Here is an 8,732-nt window from a genome sequence, read left to right on the forward strand (position 1 = left end):
GCTATTTTTTTTGTAACCAGGTGTCAGGAAATCCTTTTGAACCTTGACAGGATAAACACAGTGTGGGTTATCATTCCTGCAGGGCTACACATTAGATAATGTGACCATACAGTAGACTGGATGGCAGCTATGGATGCCACAGTCTTTTACTGTTTTCACCCCCCAGTATAATGTCCAAGCACTGGACAAGACACATTTTGCTCAACCTGAAAAAAATATCTTGCAACTGCAGGTCTACACAATCAGTTTTAGATTTGTCGTAATTTGTACGGTAATTTATTGTATTTTTGTTGCTACTGATGAAATGCATTTGCAGGGACATACTTTTTGAGATTCAAATAAATCTAATACGAAAAAGTATGCCACTTTGTGTGATAGCTTTAATTCAAAAGTTTGAGAGAAGACACAGGAAATCACTTTCTGAATTTGAGTGGGAAAGCAGTGATGTGTCATCACGCTCATCTGGACTGTTTCTATAGAAAAACTAGCAGCTATTTCCACCTGATGTGTTTTCCTCTGCAGGCAAATACAACAATTTTGTGAGAAATGACTGGAGTCATATGACATTATGGAACATCAGTGAGTTCACATGAACTCAGGAGAGGTCTGTTCGTACTGACTGTGTATCTTAAGTCACTCATTCAAATGAGCACCAGAGTCTCTTTCCTTCTATAAGATCAGAGAGCCGTCTCACGTCAACAATGTGCTGGGCCCGCTAAACAGCAGCTTTCAAGTTTCACTTTTCTTTCTCGTTCCCTTAAATTATGTTTCCATGTTGTCAAGGAGTCACTCCACGTAATCTGAAAATGACCTCAGATTAAACTGCAGTCTGGCACATTTTTACAGCAATCCTTAATGAGCTGGGGGAATTACAGAAAAATTAATCTCTATAACCGAGCGGCTGTGCGGAGGGGAGACACACACACACGTACACAGAGACACACACAGACACACACACACACACATATACACAGAGACACAAACAGACAGACAGACAGACAGAAGGCAGGCACGCACGCGCGCACACGCACACGCTGCGCTGACTACACACACGTCTCCACTCCTTTCCCGGTTTGTCAGTATATTGATCTGACTGTTTTCGAGGCTAACTAAGGTAGAGCACACACACACACACACACACACACACACACACCACACACACACACACACACACACACACACACACACACACACACACACACACACACACACACACACACACACACACAGTCTCACCTTTGGGAGCAGAGGCGGCCTTGGTACGCCAGGTGTGTTCTGTCGACCAAACGGAGAAACGGACATTTCCGCCAATAAACTGCCTGATTTCGCGGGCTTTTTTGGACCCCACCCCCCGGACTTCGTGCGGGGCAGCGTTGGCAGACATACGATAATTATCGTATTCGTCATATAATTTTATCATAATTGAAAAGGTTCTGTACTGTAAGATGTTTGACACCATCAACACATAGCTAAGTTCGTTGATTAGCAAACACAAGCAGGATACGCATACGTCCTGCGCTTGAGTTAACGCATCGTGTCACGTGCCTCTTTACAGCCAATTAACGCACCAGATGACGCAACGCTGCCTGACGCTGCTTCAGCATTTCCCCTCTGCCGGCACTGATGCTGGGCTTCATGCTGGGCTTCATGCTGGGCTTCATGCTGTAAATTGATCATTGTTCTTTTACATCATCACCTGTCCCTGCTCTTTTACTTAAGCATTTGTAAACATCTGCACTTTTCGAGGCCAGCTCTTAAAGTGCACTATTTTAGCACATTTTTATCCACTTGCCTTTGTTTCCCTATTTTTTCAGGGGAAGCCTGCAACAGTCTCTGTATTTCTGTATGCTCTCTGCAGGTAAATGCTACTCATACAGTCCCAACTTTTGCTGTTTACCTGAAACTCAAATGAACTCCCAACTCCTCAGCGCTTGCCAGCAACAAAACATGGAACAGTCAACAGCACAGAAAAGATGTTTGCCTGAAACTGCAAAACTGCTTTGCCTGATGGCTTTGTGATTTCACCAAGTGACCACCTATCCTCTGTCATTCGTAAGTGTGACTGAAGATCCAGCTGTAGGTGGTGGTTATGACTCTCTTAACAAGCAGCTGCAGAGCAGAGCTGACAAACTGATGGTGAAGGAAACCTGTCTTTATTCAAAAAGCAGCCATCCAGCACAAGAAACGGAGAGGGCATTATTCCAAGATCAGAGTGGATATTGAGGACTGGTCTAAATTGGAAACCAAAAAGGGTGAAACCAGATGAAAACAGACAGAGCCCATAGCTGCGTTGTATGTAAGCTCCCTTCAGATAACTCATGGCTACAAATGTTGACGAAGATATGGATCGAGCAAATGTGGAAGAGTTGTGTCATAGCTCATGTTTTCTGAGAAGAGGAGCAATTTGGGGGACATAGCAAAAATAAGGCATGCAAATCACTCATTTAAATAATTAAAATAATTTCTGTGGACTGTAAACACACAAATGCACTCGATCAGTAGTTGAAAAACTATTAAAAACTGTGTTTAGCTTTGGACCCAATGCAGGCATTCATTCAGTCATCTTCAACCACTTATCCATTTCCGGGTCGGGGGGTTCTGGAGTCAATCTCAGCTCACTCTGGGTGAGGGCGGGGTCACCCTGGACAGGTCGCCAGTCCATCACAGGGCCAACACACAGAGACACATCAAACTCAGACCTACGGACAATTTAGAGTCACCAGTTAACCAAAACATTATGTTTTTGGACGGTGGGAAGAAACCCAGGCAACCACAGGGAGAACAAACTCCACACAGAAAGGCCCCAAGCCAGGGAACTAACCATCACGTGTGGGGCAACAATGCTAGACTGTTTTTGAATTATTTTAAAGAGGACCAAAGCAAGTTTTACCGACTTCCAAGCACACCACGCATCATTGTTTGAGTGGTGTGAGTCTGTGTGTTTAAAGGGCTAACTCTTCCACGTATTTGTTTCTGTATTGACAGGAACATACTCAGATTAAAGCTGAAACTCTGGGCTTTAATGGAGTATCCACAATTTCACTTCAAATTGAATGTGCTCAGAGTTGAGAGAAAAAACATTATGTGTAAGGGTTAGGGTTAGGGTTAGGCTGAGTAGGCCTGAGTATTTCATGACTTAATAAGTGTTACTTAAAACTATTTCAATATTTTCCTTTGGCTTCAAGCTCTATGTCAGTCATTATCTGTAACGAGTATAACCAAAGGTGTTGGCTAAACCATCTCCCCAATGACTTTAATAACCAGCTGGCAGCAGAATGACTTGGAAACAATCTACCATGCAAACAATAAAATCCAAGTGGACCTTTGCTGCTGGTGCTCACACTCCTGTCATACTTCAGCTTGCTGCCTCCAGTGCCTGGTTGCATGTTCGATTGGCTTTCACATCACTATTTAGATCATTCATTGTGTAACATTGAGTGACAGGAAATCTCACACTCAATAGGTGAACACTCTCACCTTGTGATCAGTACGTCCAATGGCAGGTGGCCAGTAGGCCTACTGTGTGATGCTGATTTGCTGGATTAGTATTCAGACCATGCACTATGTCTTATGCTTATGGTTTGTTTCAATATTGCTTACATATTACCCAATCTGTGTTACCTGGGCCTCTTGTGAATGATCCCGTCAGGTTGAGCAGAACCAATTAACACAACATTGAATTTAAAAAGTGTTTAGACAGCGCACCATTTACATCTCATTGCAATTTAAAACTTGAACTTCAGGAGCGCAGAGTCCAATAATAATGTGAAATGCAATAGATCAACAGCACTCCATTATCTGCCACAGTGACAGGGTGATGGATAATGGTCTGTTCAACGTCATTTTTTTAGCATATTACATACTCAAATTTTGTTTTAGCGAGAGTCACAACAAGAGGCAGAGTCAACACGAATTACAACACGGAAATTGTTGCAGCCTTGCCAACCTTGTATTTGCACATTACTTTAGTCATTTTTATATGCTCATTGCTTTCCATCTTTTTTCTCCCCTGATGGTGCACAGAGGTAGAGATAATACACTTTACTTCCTGAATCACGAGTCCAGCAATTAGAAGATCGGTGCGAAAATGGACAGATTTTTGGCTATTTAAAGTCATTTCACCTCCTGGTTTACCTCGTCAGCTTACATCAACTGATGAGAAGAATAATGAAGGATTTTCTTGTCAACTCAATACAGACAAGAATTCAGACAGAGTTTTAGGTCTTCAAGTCAAGGGCCAGTAAACTTTTAACTGATGGTGAAGCGAACAAACAGGCTGACGGGCAGAGAGCAGGTGAGACAGTCAGAATGACAAATTTCTGAATGTCACCACTGCAAGAAGAAGACAAAGGAGTTCTTGAACACATTAAACTTTTTTTTTTCCTCCTCCAGAGAACTTTCATCATTTATTAACAGAGAAGAGAAGGAAACTTTCAACATGTCTTCCTGGTATGAATGTTTTCGACATCAACAATGAATCGTACCGTCTTAAAGGGTCCGTAAGTAATAATTTAAATTATAATATTGTCGCAAATGACTAATTTCTATTTAAGGATAAAGTGGCGTTTGTAATCTGAGTTTCTCTTTGTTTTGTTATGTGGAGCTGCAGTACAATACATGCTTGTTAAATTGTATACATGTATACAAGATGTTGCAATCTACAGTGCAGTAAACACTGAAGAAACATTTTAGTGTAAACAAAGGCCTCTGTGGCCTTTGGTTGGTTGGCTGTTTAGTGACAGACCTGTCACTAAAAAATTTTTAGTTTTTTTTTTTTCTTTTTCTTTTGTTTGTTTGTTTTGAAAGACACCCCTTCTAAAAGGGCCATGGGTTTATGCTTCAAGTAAGCTGTAGCTATTTAGCAGCATGGTTCTATGTTTTAGGATGGTCTGTCAGTCAGTTGCCCCACCACTCTAGATGTTGATGATCTCCAAAATTCTCCCTGGTTTATCTAGTGCACCAATCCCCAGCTATTCCTTGTGTCTGATGCTTTATGGTAAATATAAACATGCTGAAACTCGCTTAACAAAGCATGTTTATTCATTCACCTCTAGCTCCTCTGTACAGCACAGAGTACAGCTTGTTTTGACAAATGCACAATCAAATGGGTTTCTCCAAAAGTAAACATGAGCCCACAATCTTAGAGCCAATAGCATGTCTGGCAATACTGAACTACATAACTTGTATACATAATTAATTTGAGACATTATTATTGCAAAGTATTTCACTAATCGTTTGCACTGACTTTCCTGCCTTTTCGTAACAAATCAATAGGCCTTGATGCTACTGAAGCATTTAATTAAATAAACCTCCAATGTCTTTCTACCTATTCTTAGCATCATTAAGGAACTTAATGGTGTATATGACATACTATACAGACTGCTGTAATGCATGCAAATTAATTTAAATTGCAAATCACTTTGATGTGAAATATACATGCTAGTCTGCCACAGTGAGTAGTTTTGTGCAGCACATGGTATGTACCAACAAACAACGCGCCTGCCGCAGAGTTTTTATTGTCTCTCTTCCTAATCTCCTCTGTGATCAAGATTTCCCAGGAAACACTATGCAGTGTCTCACAGCTGTGATGCCTTCGGTTACATAGCAGCTGCATATAAAAGTTGATTGACAAGTTAAATCACAGAGGGGATGTTTTGTTTTAACCTACTTTCCCCCACACAGACACACCCTCACAGCAGGAAGCCTGTCTGAAAGACACCAGTGACAACGCAAAAAACAATAACATTTATTTATTGATTCATAGGTTATACATTTCATGATATAATAGTGATATATTATTATTGGCAAAGATACTATAATCCAATTGCATTTCTATACATAAATACAAAATCTGAGGTAGGGCCTCAAAGATTGATGACAGTGAAAATAAATAAATGCATTTCACATATATGATATATATCTTCTTTTTTTCTTTATATTTCACACATATTTTAAAACATATTTGTTATATATCTACTTCATATTTTCAAATAAAAGGATGTTGTGGGCTGTTGGAGGTACATATCTATATCCATAGGCAGCAGTACCTCACATAGAACACACAGAAATATATGACATTACTCAAGTAATTAGAAATTTAACCTATGCACCCATAGGTCACACAATAAAGTGCCCAAAAGACACAACAGACATAACAATAGGAATACTGGTACTATATGAGACAGACAATAAGCTATTCTGTGGTGTTATTTTTGAAATACATACAATATTCTACCATTAGAGGACATCTATAAGGCCAATGGTTACCTGAAGATGTTTTGTAACGTATTGGCAAACATCGAGGAACACTACATGGAATATGAATGGCAGTATCTCAACCTCCTATACGCAGATGACACATTCCTTTTTTTTCTTCTACAGTCGGTCTTCTGGTTACACTAAAATCCTAGTTAAAGTACTCTTTCTTTGGTTAACTATACTGCCCAAAGTTGACTTTCAACTTTGTTGTTATTTTTGTTACTTCCTCTGTGAGAAGGACAACAGCAACCCTCTGTTTCACTTTATGTAGAACAAAAAGCTCCCTAAAGTAAACATGCATGGATTTATACCATTGAGAGAGGAAGGACAAGATTTACTATACATGGACATTGAGTTACAGCAACACAAACTGCACATGCAAGCGCTTCAGTGGTATATTTTATGAAGCAATGTGGTTTTAACTGAACCCCAATTCCATTTTTCTTTTCAAATCATAAGCAGACAAGCCCAGTAAAGATGGAAAAACGGGGACACAAAACACAGAATTTATAGTTATTTAGTTGTAGCCCTAAATGAAAACTTTATAATCAATCTAAGGGCATGGAAAGATTTCTATCATTCAGATCTCACTCCAAAGAGTTTAGGTTCCACAAGATCCAATATATGATTTAAAAGGCCAGACGGCTCCTTTGGCCCACCATGCTCTTAAATGAACAGTTGCCAGGGGGCTGAATTTATTTTTTAAGCATATCAGTGCTATAAGTTAATTTTATTGAGCTTAAGTTTCAAAATGTTGGTTTAAGTTCTTCACATCCATCAGAAACAAAAAAAGACCAGTATCAGGTCGAGGCATACTGGGAAAAAAAATCTCCTCTGCTTCCTTCAGCGATCCACTCTGAGACTGACCATGCAAACATCTGACTGACAGTTGATGTGGAGTTCAGGGAAAATTGTACAAACACTGACACGCGCGCACACACACACTCACACATATATATGCAAAAGCACACAGACATACAATTTTTTTATATCACATTTGAGCAAATAGAGCTAAATCCGCTAAGTCTTAACAAAAGCAACACTGTGGAGCAAGCAAGCTATTTAATAAGAGGGTTTTTGAGCTCCTTAATTAGATTATGTTTTGTTTTCAAACCATAAAACTTCTAAAATTCTATCTGTGCTATTACCGCGTCAGGATTATGAAAGATGTCTTCGAGCAATAGCTATAGAGACACTTAAACTCTGAGCAAATGTTATTGCATCCATACCTGCACCCTCAATGGCAAAACAGTAAAGCAACTCAACAATTAAAATGCTTGCAGTCTCAAAAGCATTATAATGCCAACCACAATTTTTTTCCCCTTTTTTGTCAACATAAGCACAGCTTGGAAAAGGACTAATGCTTCTGAGTGGAAACGAGTTGTTTCTTTGAAGATGACTGGCTGACAGCCCACAGAGAGAAGACTGGCTATTGGTCGTGTCACATTTAAAAAGGCTGCAAAGCCAATAGGAGATTTCTCTTCCACCCTCTGCGAAACACATTTGCAGTAACTAATGTGCTTCTGTTCCATTAACAGCACAACTTAAAGGGAATCATGTGATATATTACAGTAATTTGAATTATTCTGAAGGATCACAGTATGAGCAAGGCAACCAGAAAGGTGCTGACAGCCCCTAAATTGACTATAATTGAATGTGTAAAGCAAAGAAAAACCCTGGTGAATGTACCAGTGGTTAAGAAACTGGCTAAGAACTATTAAAATTTCTAGCTGGTTACAACGCATGCTAATTTAGATATTTTTTTTATTGATCTCAACTAATAACTACAGTTACAAGCATAATGGAAAGCAGGAGACTGCAGACGCGGTTGGTTAAAACTGGTTAATTCACTTGTATAATATTGGCAATGCACATTTAATCAGAAATAAGCAAAAGCATAGTGTTGCTGCACTGAGGTCACCAGGAAGTAGTGTTCTGATTCTGGTCCTCCACAACACATTTCCACACTGCTCCCTTTAAAATTTAGCATTGGGATGGCTCTACTCTCTGTTTCCTATGTACTGGATGCAATTGTTCCTACAACTACCAGAGTAGTCTGATGGAATCAATTATACCTGAGACCCTGTTTTCATTAGGACACACAGAGAAGCAAAGGAGCAAAGTCTGACATGGCAGAGGTCTCCGGAGCTCTACCACAAACAACAAGAGACAAAGTACACTTCCAGGAAAGGAGGCGGCCATTTTCTAGTCTAATCTTCTTCATATATTCACATGTAGCAGCTGCTCCTAATGTTGTGAGAGCGCAACAACCCCTCCCACACACACGCGTGCACGCACGCACGCACGCACGCACACATACAAACACACGCTTACTACTTGAAGATATTTTTTTGAGTGGTGTCCACTTTGTACAAGATATTACACAGCTAGCAAGAAAAACATGGGATCAAGAGAGACAGAGCACAGAAACATACACTGTCAGTATAAGTCCTGCTGGTTCTCTCCTATATATA

Source organism: Echeneis naucrates, chromosome 3, assembly GCF_900963305.1.
Source record: "Echeneis naucrates chromosome 3, fEcheNa1.1, whole genome shotgun sequence".
Lineage (NCBI taxonomy): Eukaryota > Metazoa > Chordata > Actinopteri > Carangiformes > Echeneidae > Echeneis > Echeneis naucrates.